This window comes from Mustela nivalis (genome assembly GCF_964662115.1).
Source record: "Mustela nivalis genome assembly, chromosome: 13".
In the NCBI taxonomy this organism is placed as follows: Eukaryota; Metazoa; Chordata; class Mammalia; order Carnivora; family Mustelidae; genus Mustela; species Mustela nivalis.
In genome coordinates this window covers 84,639,911-84,658,684 of record NC_139032.1, presented here as the reverse complement: position 1 = coordinate 84,658,684, position 18,774 = coordinate 84,639,911, and the positions used below count along the sequence as shown (strand labels likewise).

At 37.4% G+C, this 18,774-nt stretch overlaps 1 long non-coding RNA gene across 1 annotated transcript in view; it reads right to left on the bottom strand.

The window, feature by feature from the left end:
- LOC309846210 overlaps positions 1 to 18,774 on the bottom strand; it is a 32,330-nt gene that overhangs the window by 4,912 nt on the left and 8,644 nt on the right. Inside the window, exon 3 of the long non-coding RNA XR_014301792.1 lies at positions 5,979 to 6,020. This is a non-coding gene — a long non-coding RNA (uncharacterized lncRNA). The remainder of the gene's footprint in view (positions 1 to 5,978; positions 6,021 to 18,774) is intronic.

Below are 18,774 nucleotides of genomic sequence, written 5' to 3'. Positions count from 1 at the left end.
CCAACTGGCCCCAGAGACCTGAAAAAGGCTCAGGGATGGAGGCTGGGTCCTTCCGAAGGGGGCTGGGAGGGAGTAACATGAGAAGTAAGGTTCAAGCCTCAGTCGGCCAGGGGACCAACCACACTTCCCACCACAGCTAGAGACACGAAGTTTACCCTCTGAGAGATTGACTGGAGGCTCCTTACTTGCAACATTAGCTAAGCACAGGGTGAGGCCCACACTTAAACTAGCATCCCTGTCCTCTCCTGGTGCTCAGAGGATGCTGGCAGATGGCTAAGCGCTGTCTCTGTGCCTCCTTCTCCCTCCAGGTTTCAGGCAACTGGAAAATTTCTTTTCTGGGAAAACTTCCTGGGACAAGGGAAGAGGTCTACAGAGACCACCAGAGGCCCTCCAGTGAAACCACCAGTGGGTCTCCGATCACCCTGGGATGAGCCCCACCCACGTACACAGAGCTTCCAGTCAGGTCCGTACACAATACTCTGAAATACGAATGACAGCCAATTATCTCCAGATACTTGTAGAAGTCTCTAGAATGAAAGACAGAGACCAGAGATTTAGGTACATAGGAAAAGGCAGGTAGGAGGAAAGAGAGACACTATAGGGAGCTGGGAAACATTTGACTAAACCTCTATAAATAATATCCTCTGAAAGATAAGACCCTGCAGCCATAAAATGAGATTAGAATGCGATCTATGTATTTTTTTAAAGGAATACTGAGAGAATACAGAAAAGCTGGAAGGTAAAGTTTAGAGAATCCAGGAGTTAGAATAAAAAGATAGAGATGATTTTTTAAAATAGAAAGCAAAATATGAGAAAATTTAGGGATATTATTTAGAAATCTTAGAACACCAAGAATAAAGAGAGATCTTAGAAATTTTCAGAAATGAACAAAGCTGTACACAAGGAACTGGGAACCAGAATGGTATGGAATTTCCAAAAAGCAACTCTGGAAGTTAGAAAATGTGGGGCAAAGATTTACAAATGATAAGGGGAAATTATTTCCAGCCAAGAATTCTGAGTCTCACCTAGTTATCAATTAACTGTGAAAGAGGAATAAATACATTTTTAGACATGCAACATTTAAAAATATGTATCAGCGTCGTTGCATTCCTTTTCAGGGTGCTAAGAAGATATGCTATGGCTAAATGACAGAGAAAAGCAAGAAAGAGAAAAGCATGTCATATGGGACGTGAGATCCAACAGAAAGGCAGAGGGAATGATGGGAAGGAAATGTACAAAGAGGACAGTCGTATGCCATGGAGGCCTGCAGAAAAATCACCCTGGAGCATCACAGGAATATGGAAGGCCGCAGAAGAGATATGTCCAGTGGAGAAAAAAAAATATGATAGATTATCTGGTGAGTTTGATCATCATATCTGGAGGGGTATTTTAGTTCATTGGCAAGTCTGAAGCAGAAGTGGTCAAGAATCAGAAAACCAGGCAAATATAAAAAAGAAACAAATTGTTAATGCTGGGAAAAACAAAAGTTGTACAGGAAAAGAAAGAAATGTATTAATAGTACACTATGTGGCTCAGCTGTGACCAATCTTTGCATAGGACTAATTATATAAATATTGAGTATTTGCTTAACAAAAGTTGTGATATAATTATGTTGGAAGAATGAGAAGAAGGGAAGTGTATCATGTGATGTGAAAGAACTAAATCTTTGGGGCACCTGGGTGGCTCAGTCACTTGGCATCTGCCTTCGGCTCGGGTCATAATCCCAGGGTCCTGGGATGGAGCCCCGTGTCAGGCTCCCTGCTTGGCGGAAGCCTGCTTTCCCTTTCCCACTCCCCCTGCTTCTGCTCCTGCTTTCACTGTCTCCCTCTCTCTGTCAAATAAATAAATAAAGTCTTAAAAAAAAAAAAAAAGAATTAAATCTTCATCTGATTCTCACTAGAAAGTCAACAGATATTTCTTCCAGAATGTGGAACTAGCAGCATAAACCATTGCCTTGAAGTACAAAGGCAAATAGCAGAAGAGATCACTAAAAGCTGAAAGTTGCTGTCTCAAGGGAGGGGAAAATGAAGATGCAGCAGAACACTTTGCACTCCTGGGCTCATGACCCCTCCTCCATCTTCAAAGCCAGCTTCTTCCATAGCAATCTTCTTTCATAGCATCTTCCAACCTCTCTTTCTCTCTCCCTCTGCTTCTGTTGTTTTATCAACTTTTCTTCACCGTGAACTTCCTGCCTGCTTCTTACAGGGACTCTAGGGATTACAGTTAGACCTCACCGGGATAATCCAGTCTGATGCCCCCATTTCAAGATCCTTTACTTAAGACACCAGCCTGTCCCTTTTACCATGTCAGGTGACATAATCACAGGTTCTGGAGACAAAAATATGCACATCTTGGGAGGCCATTAAGCACCTACAATGTTAACCTTTTTGACATTAAGGAGAGGAACAACTACTTTTCCTTTTTACGGTTATTTTTGTAACATTTATACTGTGCTCAACTTCCATATATGTTACACAACATACATGTGTGAGCCTCCACCTGTATACTCTTAGTATGAGAGTCAGGTAGACAGCACAGGTAGGCAGTCACCATTCCAGGCCCTTCTATGTTGTCTTGTGGTACATTCAGGGCCAACTCTGCATTTATATGACTTGCCCATAGGCTGTATGAGTCACACTCCCTACCATGTGGTAGGCTAAAGTTGGCTCTGGAATAATCATAGCCTTGGATTTTAGAGATCCAAACTCAGAATCCACTCTCAGGAGAACAGCATATTTTATTAATGTACCGATAAAAAGGAAGAAGGAATCTGTTACAAAGAGATGTGCTGTCTTCTTAGGTTCATAGAGAAATACCTCAATAAAATGACTGTAAACCCACAAACTACAGAGAGGTTAAGAAATGATGTCCTTGGAGGATTCTGCCTCTAAGAATTAAGTTGTCCAGAAAGTTGAGGTTTACACAAAAAAGTATACTTCAGGCTATAGGAGCAGGAGCAGTGGAAAAAAAAAAAAACAATTAAAAACAGCCCCACTGAGTGGCGGAAGAGAAACACTGAGAACTTTGGAGCATAGATTGGATGGCTATGAAATGTCAAATGGGACCTTGAAGCAGAAGAGACTAACAGAAAGGAAAAGTTAGATGGAGAATTAGAGAAGGGGCCCCATTTTAGCTGTCACTACGCCAGAAACGGTGTGCGAGGAAACGTGCCAAAGAGCAGAATGAGTCTCCCCAAGGGAACCACACCCAGAGAGCCCGTGTGAAACGGCTCCTTTCACACACACACGTGCACACACATGTAGAAACACACAAATGCATGTGCATGTACACGCACACATACACACAAGCACACACAGATATGCACACATATATGTGCATATGCACACACAGGTGCACACAAACACACACGTACACACAGTGTATCGTATCACTGGGAGCAACCGGGAACTCTCGACTTAAGACCCCAGGGCATCTAAACCAAGGAGTTACAGAAAATCTGGACAAATTTGAGAGGAAAGAGGAAGAAGAGTGGCACAAAATAGCGGAAGTGTTACAAAGGGAGTTTCAAGGTGATGGAACCGTTATAACTGGAGATCAAGTTATTACTTGGCCCCTAGGAGAACGGGCTGATAAATCTAAGGCATTAGAACTCTCTAAGGCAGTGGTTCGTAGCTCCCGCTGCACATGAGAATCACCTGGGGAACCTTTTCAACACAGTGATGCTTGAGCACCACCCCAGATCAAATAAATCAGTCGGCATCTTGGGCAAGCGTTCTCAAACTCGAGTAGGCATAAGAATCCCCTGAAGGGTCTGATAAAACACTGATTTCTGGGCTCCAGCCCCAAGTTTCTGATCAGTAACACCAGGGAGGAGCCTGAGAATTCTGACTTTCTAACCCATTCCCAGGTGACACTCAGGCTGCTGCCCAGGGACCCCACGTTGAGAACTGCATTTTCTAAGGAAAGGCACTGTTAAGGGAGGACGAACGAAATGGGGACTGAGCAGGACAATGAGAGATGGAGGCGGGCCGAGGTTAGATCTCTGGGGCAAGATTATCCCATTTAGGAAGCAGCACTGGGCAATATTTGTTTGTTCGGTGGATGCTTTCTGAATGGCCAGACCTTCGGATTTCATTCCCTCTCACTCTGGGGGACCTCCTAAGACAGTGCCTTCCCAAAAGGTGAAACACAGGAGGACAAGAAACTGCTGAGAAAATCTCCTTGAGGCACGAACAAAGCAAGTCTGCCCCCTTGGGGATCTTGGTCCTCGCCAGGACCCCAGGAAAACAGGTCACAGTGAGTTTCGATTGAAGCTTCAGCGCAGGCATCTGCTGAGAGCGGTTTTATAGCAAAAGCGAAGTACGGGGATGAGGACACAGGCTTCTTTAGAACAGTGGTTCTCACACTTTGCTGCACACTGGAATTACCTGGAGAGTTTTTAATCTGCCCTGTGTAAGCTACGACCCTTCGCAATTAAATCAGAATTTCTGGGGGTGGCACTCAGGCACTCAGAGTTTATAGAACTCCCCAGGGGATGCCAAAGGGCAGACAAGTTTCAGGACAGGACCTTGCTATTCAAAGCATGGCTGATGAACCAGCAGCCCGGGCTATTGCCCGAAAGCTTGTTAGAAACACAGAATCTCGGATCTTATCCTAGACCCACTGAATCAGAATCTGCTTTTGATCAATGTCTCCAGGGATCTGTGTGCACATAAATGTCTCAGAAGCACTGCTCTGGAAGGCCTAAGCGGTTCCAAAGCAAGATGCACCGGCGACAGGCGCTGGGCGCAGCCCCAAAAACACCTACTCCAAGACACATGGAGGCTATATCATTAGAGAGAGTTCTCTGTTCATCACTGGCATTCCAGAAACACGAGGCTCTGTGGAACAATGCTGGAGAGAAAGAAGGTGATCTCGAGCAAAATCTGCCAAGTTGTCGACAGTGGCTGCCTTCCCCAGGAGGGGTAGTGAAGCGGGAAACTTGAATTTTTGTTTTCTGTGCAATCTACACTTCCTAAATCATGGGTGGAAGTGTGTGTGTGTGTGTGTGTGTGTGTGTGTGTGTGTGTGTGTGTGTGTTTGGGGACTCGGTGAGGATTATCTGGATTGTGAGATTATGGGATATTTTTTAACATTTTCTTTATTAAAAAACCTAATAAACGGTAGCATTTTAAAAAAAGCAATCTACAAAGCAAAAGCTATTAGGAATACCAAGATGAATTTAGCAAAATCACAATCTTAATAGGATACCTTAATATTATTGCATTGCTTTGTCAAATCAAGTAGCAAAAAGAAATAAAAATACGGAAGCTATGAATAACTTCATTAATAAGGTTATTTACTAGATACATTTCAAAATCTATAATGTACAGACATAGAATACATAATCTTAAACACTGCACCTAGCATTTTTTAAAAAAATGAAACCCTTTCCTAGCCCGCAAAGCAAATGTAAGCCACATGAGGGCAGAGAACATGAGTCTTGTCACCACTGATTCTCAGTGCCTAACACTGTGGCTGACATAATGTCAGCGCTCAAGAAATATTTATTATAGGAAGAAGGCTATATTTTCAAACCTAAATGCAATAAAATAAGAAGTTGAGGAGGAAAGTTTGAGCAAATCAAAAGATCAAAGCATTTGGAATACAAAAGAAACTCTTCCTCAAATAATCTTTAAAGTCAATATAATATTGACTGCAACTCCAGAGAACTTTTTGTGGAATTTTACAAGCTGATTCTAAAATTAATATGGAAGAGCAAATGCACACACATTTACTGAATAAACATTAAACATAATGTTTGTGTTCATCTATAAGATTCATAACTTTGCAAATTAAAATGGTGAGAAATTAAAATGGTGTGACATTGGTACAGGAGAAATCAACAGGTAAGAGAACTGAGTCGAGTTCACATATATCCTATCCATTGATTTATTAATCTAAATAAGATGCCATATCAAATAGGCGAGGAAGTTATATACCCCTTGACATATGAAAAAATAAAAGTAAATCCTTACCTCACACTATCCATAAGGGAAATTTTCCAGGGGATAAAAGTCCTAAAGCAAAACACAAAACAATTGTGTGAGGAGAAATATAGGAGATTATATGATCAACCTGGGAAGCTTCTTAAATAATGCACGAAACCCAAAAGCCATAAATGCAACATTTAGTAAAAGTTAACTACTCTATAAGCCATGAGTCTTGCAAATCATTAAGAAAAAGACAAACTAGAATAGGAAATGGACAAAGACTATGAACAGGCAATTCACAGAAAAGGAAATGCAAATGGGCAGTAATCATATCATAAAAGATGTTTCATTTTACTAGTAATCGGGACGAAATGCAAAGTAAAATAAAGGAACAATTTACAACCACGAGTTCAGCAAATTTTTTTCAAGTGTTGACAGGATGGGGGTAAAAGATTTATACAGTATGAGAGGAATATAAAATGTATATGAAAATGTACATAGAATGGCATTCCCACTTTGAAGGGCATTTAGGCAGCATCAAAATGAAAAAATGAATATTCTATATAACACCACAACTTTGCTTCTTACAGAAACCCTGGCATGCATTCCTAAGGCAGCTAGTACGTGATTTTGACTGCAACATTCCCTTTAATAGCAAAATCTGGAAATAATCTTAGCGTCCAAGCAAAATGTGGTTGAATAAACTATATTAAATCCATACTATGCAATAAACTGCAACGGCGAAAATCAGTTTGATGCATAGATACTGACAGGAAAGATGCTATTACTGACAGAAAAAGAAAGATACAGAAGAGCATATACAATAGGATACTCTATATGTTAAAAAAAAATCCACAGCAAAACTATTTTCTCTAAGTGCATATACATAAATGCCAAAAAATCGGAACGCCACTCAATATGGCAAAGTGAAATAATGCAGTGCCCCTTTCTGCTCTCATCTAGAATCTTCCTAGAAATCCTATATAAAATATGCCACAAAATTTTCAAAACTATTGAAAATAGTTTCAATCTCTCTTTCTGTCTCATACACACACACACATACACACACACAAATACACATAAATGAAAATGTTCAGATATGAGAAATCAAGAGGGATGTTTTTAAAAACCAGAGCTGTAGATGTGCAAACTAAAGTTCACTAGCCCTGAGGTGAGAGACCAGACATTAAATAGATAATTAATTTGGATAAGTCTTAAAACAATGCTGAATTATGTTTCTAGACAAAATAACATGCATAGTGTGGGAGGGAGTGGTCATCCGATCCCTGGACAGGTTAGGAGAAGGGAGTGAATACCGACTAACCTGGACTTTGGTAATTCAAGCATGAGTTATAAGAATTTAAGCTTATCATCTGAAAGCGGAGAAATAGATGCTAGAACTTCCAAACCACTGGAGGAGAACAAAGGAAGGGAGGGAATAAAGGAATCTGATCCATCACCGACAAGGCAGAAAATAGGAGGAGGGAGAGAATAAGTAGAAAGCATAGGAAACAGCACAAGATGGTCGGAATACAAGTTAGTACTAAAAATAAATATAAGTGGACCAACTCTGCCAATTCAAAGACAAAGATGCTTAGACTGGGGAAGAAAAAAGCGAACAGCTATAAGCAGTGTAAGATTACGTCTCAGGAAGACTGAATATAAAAGAACAGAAAATGTTAAATCAGAGAGATTTAATTAAAAAATAACTTAGAAAGTGGTGTAGCTATATTAACATCTGGCAAAATAGATTTTGAGGCAAAAGTAGAGATAAACAGTGATGTTACATAATGATACAAAACAATTAAGGGAAAAGATGTAAGAATCTTGGGGCACCTGGGTGGCTCAGTCGGTTAAGTCTCCGACTCTTGATTTTGGCTTGAGTTATGATCTCAGGGTCGTGATAGCAAGCCACATGTTGGGCTTATGCTGCGTATGGAGCCTGCTTAAAATTCTCTCTCTCCCTCTCTCTCCCTGCCCCCCCCAAAAACCAAAAACATTTAAGAATCTTAAATTTGTATGCACCTAACAACAACCTCAAAATTTTATACAGCCAAACATGGCTGGAATTATAAGGAAAAGCAGACACATCCACAATCACAAAGGGAGATGTTTAATGAACTCTCCCTCATTACATGTCAAGCAGATGAAAAATAAAATTAGTAAAGATAAGGAAAACTTGAACAATACAGTTAACGAGCCTGAATGTGTAAATCTGTTTAGAACCCTGTACTTAAAATTTAGAGATAAATCAATCTTTTTTAAAAAATATTTTATTTATTTATTTGACAGAGATCACACGTAGGCAGAGAGGGGGAAGCAGGCTCCCTGCTGAACAGAGAGCCAGATGCGGGACTCAATCTCAGGACCCTGAGATCATAATCTGAGTTGAAGGCAGAGGCTTAACCCATTGAGCCACCCAGGAGCCCCTAAATTAATCTTTTCAAGAATCTATGGAACAGTTATAAAAATAACCAAAAGCTAGACCAGACTAGTCTTTGAAAACTCCAAGACATGCAGATCATATACTCTGACAACAAATAAAATTAGAAATAAATTACAAATAGATGGCTAACACACCCCATTTAGAAAATTTAACAAAAATAAAAGTACTATATTTTAAAAATATGGAAAGCAATACTGAAAGAAGAAAGTGCTTCAAAAAGATGGAAAATCACCACATTAAGCATCCAATCTAGTAGTTAGCAAAAAGTAACTAAGTAGGGTGCCTGGGTGGCTCAGTGGATTAAGCCGCTGCCTTCGGCTCAGGTCATGATCTCAGGGTCCTGGGATCAAGTCCCGCATCGGGCTCTCTGCTCGGCAGGGAGCCTGCTTCCTCCTCTCTCTCTCTCTCTGCCTGACTCTCTGCCTACTTGTGATCTCTCTCTGTCAAATAAATAAATAAAATCTTAAAAAAAAAAAAGTAACTAAGTAAACTCAATGGACAATGATAAAAATGAGAACAAAGAAAACAGGGATCAATTATCTTATCAATTAAATTAACAGGAGACAGGAGGAACACCTGAGTGGCTCAGTCGGTTAAGCATCTACCTTCAGATTAGACCCTGATTCCAGGGTCCTGAGATCGAGCCCCACATCGGACTCCCTGCTCTGTGGGGAGCCTGTTTCTCTGCTTCTCCTTCTGCCTCTCCCTCTGTGTGGTCTTTCTCTCTAATAAATAAATAAATCTTTAAAAAAAATTAATAGTAGAGAAGATTTTTTAAGTCCCTCAATCAGTTCTTTGCAAAGACTAATAAAATATACGAACCTCTACCATGATTTATCAAGAAAAAAGAGAGAGCAGGCACAAATAAACAATATTAAGAATGAACAGCAGGGGGACAGAACTTCAGACATAATAAATCGTAGGAGGACACTGCAAAAAGTTTATAACAATGAATTAAAAATGTGCACAATTTCATAGATAAGTGTAATTTATAAAAGCGATACAAGAAAGAAGAAACAACCTGAATGGAGTTTTAATCACTAATAAAATGGTATCCATATTTTAGAATTCATCCACAAAAGCAAAACAAAACAAAATCATCCAGCACTGATGATTCTATAGGTGACTTACCAAAACTTCAAGGAATAGAAAATCCTTATTCTTTACAACATGTTTTAGTGAATGGGGGAAAAAATGGGAAAGCTCCTTAACACATTTTATGAAGAAGGGACAACATTAATACCAAAACAGACAAGGAAGCTACAAGGACTGCCTGTTGTAAGACACGTGAACATAGACATAAAAATCTAAATATTAAACAAATTGAGCAATGAGTGAAAAATAGAGCAAGACATTATAACAAGCAGAGATTATTTGAGGAAAGCATAGATAGTTTAGAACTTAAAATATTAATGTAATTAGCCCAGTAATATATACATATTTTTAAATTTTATTTACTTTTTAAAGTAATCTCTATACCCAATGTGGGGCTCAAACCTACGACTCCAAGACCAAGTGTTGCATGCTCCACTGACTGAGCCAACCAGAAGCCCCATAGCCCAGTAATACTAAAACAAACAAACAAACAAACAAACAAAACCATTATCATCTCAACATATGTGGGGAAAAGCACGTGATAAAATTGAATACTTATTTATGAAAAGTTACCTAGGAAATAGAAAGGAGCTTATCTGGTTTTCATAAAGGGTATGTACTGGTCAAAGGGCATAAACTTCCAGCTATAAGATGAGTAAGTTCTGGGGCAGGTACAGCATGGTGACTGAATAATTGTATCGTACATATATAAGTTGCTAAGAGCATAAATCTTAACCATTCTCACAATGACCACCACCATCACAACAAAACTGGTAATTATGTGAGGTGAGGTGAGGAGGTACTAACTAACCTTATGATAATCATTTTGTAATATATACATACCGTAATTCATCACATGGTACAACTTAAACTTGCATGATATATATGTCAATCATATCTAAATAAAGCTGGAAAAAAATAAGGTAAAAAAAAAAAAGAAAAGTTTCAACATACATGATAGTACTAAAGAGTGAAAAGCATTTCTGTGAAATTCAGAAAGAAGCAAAAAAAGACCATCACCACCTGTATTCAATATTAGACAAATATAATTGAGGAGACCAAAGACGAAGGATATATGGATTAGAAATGACAGAACTGTCATTATTCCCAGATTTAAAAATCATTGCGTATGTTTGAAAAAATTCCAGGAAGAAGAAGAATAGAGTTCCTCAAGCCTGCTAAATACAAATCATATATATAAAAATTGACTGCATTCCTATCCAGTAGGAACAGTTAAAAAGTGTAATTCAAAAAGAAGACACCATTCACCATGACAACATCCGGAAGATGCGTAAGAACTTTGAAAATCATAAAACTTCCCTGAAGGGCATAAAGGGACTGAATGCAGGGATAACTAATTCATGTTAGTGGATGCAAAGACTTGGTATCACAAAGATGGCAATTGTGTCTAAACTGAAGGACAGATTTGACACAATGTCATTCCAAAACATCAAGGGAATTCTCCATGGAACTTGATAAGCAGATCCCAAAGTATTTATGGAATTATAAAGGGTCAAAAAGAGCTTTTTTTCCCAGTGTGTGTGTAATCTGCGATGTATTCTTCTGCCGGATATGAAGACTTACTATGAAGCTAGAGTAACTAAAATAACATGGCATTAGTGCCAAGACAGACAAATAGGTCAAAAGAACAGTAGAAAGAGCCTGGAAACTGAGCCACATGTATATGGAACCAGCACAAATGAGTGACAAAAGAATGGACTGTTCAATAAATGATGCCAAAATACAGGATAACGGAATGATGGAACTAGAATATTGCCATTTTCCAAGATCTGATGAAGCAATGGATCTAGGCACATCAATGGTTGTTAATATCCCAAATATGTGATGTTAGACATTATATACCTGCTAACGGAAATGCACACAATCTTGGACGACGTATTCTTACCAAATGTCATACCTGAATGTCACCAGGTCTCTAAACTAACTGTTTATAGGAAACATCGAGACAGAGGAACATGTTGAATGGTACCACCACAAATATACACTTAGGAAAACTTAGAATGTGGGAGTCTGTACAGAACCAACAGTCTAGTTTCTTCAACAAATAAATTTCAAGGTGTGGGGGGAAGAGGAAGGAGATATCCATGTATTGAAATAGACTTAAGAAAATTCAATCAACTGCAATATATGGAATTTATTTGGATTCTGATTCAAACCAATTGCAAAAAGAAAATTATGGTTTGTAGAAATCTGTTTATTGGTATTAAGGAATTAATGTTTTTTAGACATAATAATGTTATTATGGCTCAAAAGAGACCTGATCTTTTAAAGATTCATGCTGAAATATTTACAGATGAAATTATATGATGTCTGACTTTGCTTTAAAATAATTCGTGAGAGGGAATGATTGGTGCTATGGATGAAACAAGATTGGCAATGAGATGAGCATTCATGGATGATTAAGGATATGAGGTTTATTATCCTGTTTTCTGTATATGTTTGAAATTTTTTCAAGTAAGAGTTCAAAAAGGGGAAAATAATGCTGGAATTACTACTGTCCATATGAGGAAAAGACAAAGTAAAATTCCTAATAATTCCATATACAAATTATACATCATATAAAAAATTAATTCCAGGTGTATTAAAGACAAATTATAAATTGAAACTATCTTGAAACTTTTTTTTATTTTTTTTTTAAGATTTTATTTATTTATTTGACAGAGATCACAAGTAGTCGGAGAGGCAGGCAGAGAGAGAGAGGGGATGAAGCAGGCTCCCCGCTGAGCAGAGAGCCCGATGCGGGACTCGATCCCAGGACCCTGAGATCATGACCTGAGCCGAAGGCAGGGGTTTAACCCACTGAGCCACCCAGGCGCCCCTATCTTGAAACTTTTAGAAGTAAATACAGGAACATGTGTATATGACACGAGAGTGGAAAGGATTTCTTAAGCAAGACAGAAAAAGTTCAAACCATAAAGGCAAACATGAATAAACTTGAGTACATAAAAATAAAGTATTTGCACACAATAAACGATACTATAAACAAAGTGAAAACAGAGCATAGGCTGGGAGAAGTTATCTGCAACAAAATATTAGTGTCCACAATATATAATGAACTTCTACAAATCAATGAGGGGGGGAAGGGGACTAAGGCTATGTACAGGGACTCTGAAGAGAAAACCTCAATAGTAAATAAATAAATGAAAAGCTCTGCAACCTCACAGGTAATCAAGAAAATCAACTAAAGCGACAAGATAGGTTTCGTATCCATCCACTGGCAAAATTTAAAAATCAGATGGTACCTAATGATGGAGGGTGCAAGGAAACAAGCACTTTTACAGAACATGCTGCTGGTGGGAAAGTATACTGGTATGATCACACTGGAGAGCTTTTGATAATACTGGACCTAGTATGGTGGAAAGTGCCATTTCCACAACCAAATATCTAACCTAGATAAATCTTCCCTGGTGTACCTAAGAAGGCATGCATATGAATGTTTATCCAGTGCTATATGTTATTGTTTAAAAATGGAAACAACTGCACCTTGGAAGGGAAACAGGCAAAAAAGGCATACAATGGAATACTAGTAAGCAGATAAAATGAAAACTCACCTATGTGTATCAACCTGAGTGGACTGCAAAATCTTTTAAAAAGTTATAGATGGTATGCTACGGTTCATGTACACTGAAGAACACACAGAATACTTCTGTGTATTGTTTGTGGATATATGTTTATGTCGTGAACATATGTGGATGGGTGGTATCCTTGGGGGGAGAAGGAGAAGGAAGAGATTGGATAGGAGGACTCCCAAACTCTGACAATGGTAAAATGAATATGTTACATCCTTTTCTGGACCTTTCTGTAGGTTTAAGATATTTCATAATTAAGATTCTTTTTTAAAGAAAATGCATTGGCTTAATATCCTCCAAACATTATCCTTGTCGCACATTAATTAAAGATGATACAATTTTTCTATCTGGGAAGCCCCAGCTAATTAACTGAAAAATACTTATAACTAATAAGAAACAGTGGCTATCTCTAGGGGCAGAATAATCGATATACTTTCACTTTCTAATCTTTTAAATGGTTTGAATTTTAAAATGAGGAACATATATGACTTTTATATTCAGAAACAATAATGATAGTTGCATTGTCAAAATTAAATAAGATGGAAGGGCAAAATGTCAAAAAACGAGCATTTGGGAAGGCGGCCATTAGTAAAATACATGCGGCAGCAATAAAAATTTGAAGTAATATTGGAATAAAAATACAATTCAAGGGAGCAACACAAATTATTAAATAGTAAAAAAATCAGTACAGATACATGAAGAGAATCACACAACTTGACATAAAGGAAGATGTGAATGACAAACGTACAAGACAAACTTACGTGAGAAATGTTCCAGAAATGGAACATGTTCCAGAAACGTTCTAAATATTTTGCAGAAGTTCTTGGGCTCAACCGCATGGCCTCCTAGGGAATCTGGGGGTCCCTAAACTCACTGAATTAAATGCAAACTTCTCTGCATGTACAAATCCTTCTGGAGAGTATTCACAGCTTCTGAGAGATACTAAAGTAGTCCATTCCAAAGAAATCCAAGAGCTACTACTACTGGTTATTTTTTTGGTAACCGCTTTATTGGATGTCATTCACATTATCAAACAATTCACCCACAATGTGTACACTTTGGTGCCTTTTAGTATATTCGGAGTTGTGTGACCACCACCACAATCAATTCTAGAACATTTCACCTGGACCCTTTGCAACCACTCTTCCAAATACCCCATCACCCCCAACCCTAAGCAACCAACCACTTTCTCTGCAGATTTGCCTTTTCTAGACATTTCATATAAATAAAATCACACAATGTGTGCTCTATTGTGACTGGCTTCTTTCACTTATCATGGTGCTGTCCAAATTCATCCAAGAAGGAGCAGGTGACAACACTTTCTTACTTAGAGCCCAGTAACATTCCACTGCCTGGATCTATCACATTTTCTTTATTCATTCATCAGTTGATGGGCACTTGGGCTGTTCCCACCATTTGGCTACTATGAATAATGCTGCCGTGGATATTTCCATAAAGCTTTTATAGGAGCATTACTTTCGTATGATCAACAGCCATCTGTATGTTTTCTGTCAACCATTTTTTTAGATTTGTATTTCTCAACACTTTCTCAGTATCAACCCTGAAAAGTTGAAAATTTTGCTTTCATTAATTACTACAATTATTTTCTTATAGTTTAGATTATTATAATTAATGAGTTTGTTTAATCAACCAATTAAAAATTTAATTTCATTTCTTCCTATCAACAGGAATTAAATACTAAGGAATAAGACTAATTCCTCAGAGATGAGCTCTGGATGGTCACAAACCATTGTAATAGCTGAGATACTCTGCTCCCCAAGAAACAATTTTTTGCCCTCTTGAGGACCATAGGACATATATTGAGAATGTGTGTTTTAGAGCCTGTGCACATTTTTCCTCTATGGGGCTGTCTTTCTATTCTTTTCCTTTTTTTAGGAATGCTTCATATGTTGGAGAACCTGACTCTTTGTGGTGAGTTCCAAATCATTTCCTCCAATCTATAGTTTCTAAGAATTTAGCTTCTGATGATTTTTGTCTTACAGATTTTTTTAAAAATGTAGTTGAATCTATCAATCATTTTATTTATGGCTTCTAGAAAGGCATTTGCCATTCCAAGATCAATTCTGCCCAGATTATGAAAAACATTCTCCTATGGTTTATGGTTTCGCTTTGTTTAAACCTCTGATCTACCTGAAATTATTGTGTAAGGCACAAACCAGGGATCCAACTTTTCCAAGATGACTATCCAGTTATCTCAAGACATATTACTGAATGATCAGTCTTCCTCCCACTGATCTGAAATGCCACCTCTATTATACACTAAGCTACAGTGCATATTTGGGAAAATTCTGAACTTCTATCTGTATGGAACTTATGAACTTCTATCAGTGGATCTGTCTATACAAATAAGTAACCGTCCTACACTGTTCCAATATCTGGTGCCTTATTTCTCCCTAATTTCTTGACATTTAAAAAATTGGTTTCCTATTTTGATTTGTTCATTTTTATGTGAATTTTAGAATCAGCTGGTTTCATTAAGTAATACTGTTGGCATTTTAGTGGGAACCCATTACACTGTAAATTAATTTTAAAAGAACAGTCATCTTTGAGTCTTCCTCCCCAAGAACATGAGATAACTTTCCATGTTTAAAGTCATCATTTATGAGCCTCTGTATTTCAAAGTTTTAGTCACATATATATCACGTATTTCTCATTATGATAAAATACTCAATATTTTAAGTATCAAGAAAGGTATATAAATGCTCTTGATTCTTCTTTTAATTTTGTACCCAACAATATTATTGAACTATCTTATTTTTGTAAGTTTTTCAACTGAGTCTCTTGGGTTATAGCTATACAATCACATCATCCCACCATATCATCTGCAAATAAAGATAATTTAATATCTCAGTTTCTTATTTTCATACCTCTAATATCTTTCTTTAATTACACTGGTTATTTCTGACACAATGCTAAATAATAATCCTATATTATATATAGTATTTACATATATATAAATATTATTATATTGGACATTTCTGTTTTACCCTGACTTTAATGGGAATGCTTTTAGTGTTTTCCCCATTAAGCAAAACGCTGGCTTATGGGTTGAGATGAATCTATTTTTATGTTAAACGAGTAGCTATCTCTTCCTATTTTATTAAATGCTTTATAATCAAGAATAGATACTGAACTTTGTCAAATGCCTTTCAGTGTTTATGGAGATGATCTTGTGATCTTTCTCCTTAGACCTATTAATATGATAAATCCTATTATTAGATATTTTACCAACATTTTATTATGAAATTTTTCAAACCTACACCAAATTTGTGAGAATGTTGCACTGAACAAGCATGTTGTCTACTCCCTACATTCTGCCATTAACTTTACTGTTCTTGCTTCATTGCACAAATAGATGTTTTACAATATTGATTTTCACCAATTTTAACTAATTCTATTAGAACCTAGAATATTGAACCATTCTAGTATGCTGTATTAAACACTTGGTCATAGTGTATTAGTTTTGTTTTGTTTTTAAGCATGGTTGTATTTTGTTTGCTATTATTTTAATTTGGACTTTTGTATCAATATTCACAAATGTATGCATATGTGATACGCATGGGCATCTCTGTGTCTCTGGGGCTTCACAAAACATCTGGACATTCAAAAAAAATTTCAGGGGGTGCCTGGGTGGCTCAGTGGGTTAAGCCGCTGCCTTCGGCTCAGGTCATGATCTCAGGGTCCTGGGATCGAGTCCCGCATCGGGCTCTCTGCTCAGCAGGGAGCCTGCTTCCTCCTCTCTCTCTCTCTGCCTGCCTCTCTGCTTACTTGTGATCTCTCTCTGTCAAATAAATAAATAAAATCTTTAAAAAAAAAAATTTCAGGCCCCAGGACACTTTAAATGGCGTTGGAATTATCCGGCACTTAAAAAAATTGGTAGATTTCCCCTGGAAAACTCTCTGGGACAGCTTATTTTTCCAAGAAGGTGTGTAAATCTTTGGTGGCATTTTCTGTTTCTTTTATGGAAATTTGTGGGTTTATTATTTCTTTCTCCTCTGGAGTCAATTTTGACCAATCATGTTTTTTCTAAGAAAAATATCATTTCTTCTAGTTTCCAAGCTTATTTGCATTAAGTTGAACAAAGTATGTCTTACAATATTCTATTTGTATTACTTCCCAACTGTCATGATTGTTCTGTGTAGTTTTATTTTCTCTCAGTTATCAAACCACAGATACATTCTTGGTTTTTTCCCAAAGGACTAGGACCTGGATTTAGCAACGCTATTTTTTCCCCTCTTTTCTAATTCCTTGATGTCCCCTTTTTTCTTTTCGATTTCTTCCTCCTGGCTTTTTAAGGTTTAACTTTTTAATTTCTTGAGCTAAACATGATGCACTTTTGTTCATTCTTTCTTTATCACTAATATACATATTCAAAAGCTATCAATATTCCTCTGGGCACTGTTTTACCTCTCATAGACCTGACAGATAGGATTTTCACTATCCCTATTTTCTGAACACTTCGAAGTTTGAGGTTTGATTTCTTCTAGACCTAAGAATTGTTTGCAAGTTCTGCCTAAATTTCATAGGCAGAAGAAAATTTGCATGTGCATATTGTAATTTTTAGTTTTGCTGCATTCTGATCAGAGAATGTTATCTCACTATTCCTACCTTTGTTTTCTTTTTGAATTAACACACAGCCAACTTCGTGAGTCAACAGAAGCACCTGAAAGTAATGCACAATCACTGTTTTTAATGGTTAGTCAGTGTAATTACATATCAGACTTATCTCAATAGTTACATTTTTAGGTGTTTTATATTATTACTTTTTATGTATATGTCATGAACTCAGAGAAGTGAATTAAAGCTTCTTATTACCAATTTGTCTCTGTTTCTTCTTGCATCTCCGTGGTGCTAGGTACATAGATATGTGTAACTGTTTTCATTATGAGTTGTAGAATTTGACATTATAAATGTCTCATCTTTGTATATTCATCTTTTTATATGGCTGATTTCATGTGTGTTTGTGTATACATGTATATATATCTGATACATATATATCAGACTATTGAGGGACCCAGAGCCCCCAAATCTCTAGAACATTTGCATACCCCAAGGAAGAATACCTCACCCTTAGTGGGCTCTGGACAAGCAGATTAGATTAGAGAATTATCTTAAAGAGCAAGACCCACAGACAGAGCTCTAGGAAACTCAGCAATAGAGGCAGAAAGCCTTTCTGACAAAGGCTTCATTCTGAGAAATGAAAAAACAAAACAAAACAAAAACCAGTTACACAGACAGACTTCTATGTAAGCCTTTCATGGTAACAACTAAAAATGTAGGGAAAGCCACATGGCCCATCTGTGCTCCATTCTACAGAAATCTTCTCCTATGAATCTAGGAAATGACTTTTTTTTTTTTCATTTAAGAAACAAAAGAGAAATATAACTCCAAACAGAGGCTTTTACAGGGGGAAAAAAAGACAGAAATAAATGAAATACTATCTTGTAGACAAAGAGAAGACATGTGGACATAAAGTTAAATGGATTGAGAGCAATTAAGAACTTGGGATTAGCTCTGAAAGAGCAGCATGGGCCAGAAATAGAAGAGCTCAGATACAGGATGGCCAGACAACAGGGAGATTATCAAAAATCTGGTGCAACTGGAGAACAAAGACAAGAAAATCACAATTCTGAAATGAGGATTAAATTAAAAGGAACAAAGGGGCCCTTGGATGGTTTAGTTGATTAAG